Source organism: Macaca nemestrina, chromosome 3 (genome assembly GCF_043159975.1).
Source record: "Macaca nemestrina isolate mMacNem1 chromosome 3, mMacNem.hap1, whole genome shotgun sequence".
Classification (NCBI taxonomy): domain Eukaryota; kingdom Metazoa; phylum Chordata; class Mammalia; order Primates; family Cercopithecidae; genus Macaca; species Macaca nemestrina.
Genome location: NC_092127.1, coordinates 37,135,083 through 37,136,198, shown reverse-complemented (window position 1 = coordinate 37,136,198; position 1,116 = coordinate 37,135,083). Strand labels below are relative to the sequence as shown.

Here is a 1,116-nt window from a genome sequence, read left to right as displayed (position 1 = left end):
GCAGTCCCTGCATACATCTCTCTAGCCCCATTCTCTTCCCTTTTTTCCCAGAAGTAACCATTATTCTAGTTTTGTGCTTACCCACCTGTGATACACACACACACACACATTTTCATTTTCCATGGTTTTTTTTCACGAATAAGACTTTTTATTTGCCATTTTAAATGTCTGAGCACTAAACGGATTCTTGGACTGGTGGTTCATATCCATCAGCTCATTCAACTTTAGCACCTGTCTCTTCTCCAGTAGCTTTTCCAGAACTGCTACCTTTGCCATGAAGCTCCATGAGATTTCCCAATTCAAACTTGGTCTTCTTCAGCATTTTTACTTTTCTAATGAAGACATCATTGAAAGAATAAATAGATTGGTAAGCCTTATCTATGTCTTTTCCAATGCTGTCTGGAATCAGTTTATTGACCACTTCTTTCAAGTCATTTGTCTGTACCTCTCGGGTCATGATTTCCATCATCTTCTTCCAGATTTGGTGGACCTGTTGGTGCTGAATGTAAGAGGTCTTCCGGATCTGATTGTTAAGTTTTCTAGTAAAAGCAACACAGAATAGACAAAGCAAGTAACCATCAGTAGTCTTGACATCAACATGAGCTTCAATCATGTCTGCCATTTTTTGACCACATAACACATTCTGCCACAGGTAAGATACATGCCATGGAAGTTAGGTAGTTTTTTCCCTGAACACCTTTAGTAATCAGCTTGAAGTTTCTAAATGCAACTTCATAATTTTGCAGATCATCAAGACTCACTTCAAACACACGACCCTTGAGGCCATCTGATGCAATTTTGTTTCCTTCAGTCCTGGTGACTAGTGTCTCTCCAATATTTCTTATATTGAACATAGCAGGTGCTTTCACATCATACCAGTCTTTCTTAGAAAATAGATCAACTAGGCTGGGCATGGTGGCTCACGCCTGCAATCCCAGCACTTTGGGAGGCCAAGGTGGGTGGATCACGAAGTCAAGAGATCGAGACCATCCAGGCCAAAATGGTGAAACCCCATCTCTACTAAAAATACAAAAAGTAGCTGGGCATGGTGGCACTTGCCTGTAGTCCCAGCTACCCGGGAGGCTGAGGCAGGAGAATCGCTTGAATCCAGGGGGC

At 41.9% G+C, this 1,116-nt stretch overlaps 1 pseudogene; it reads right to left on the bottom strand.

The window, feature by feature from the left end:
* Positions 1 to 104: 104 nt before the first annotated feature.
* On the bottom strand, positions 105 to 914 carry LOC105463487 (small ribosomal subunit protein eS1 pseudogene; annotated as a pseudogene).
* Between the last annotated feature and the right edge of the window lie 202 nt (positions 915 to 1,116).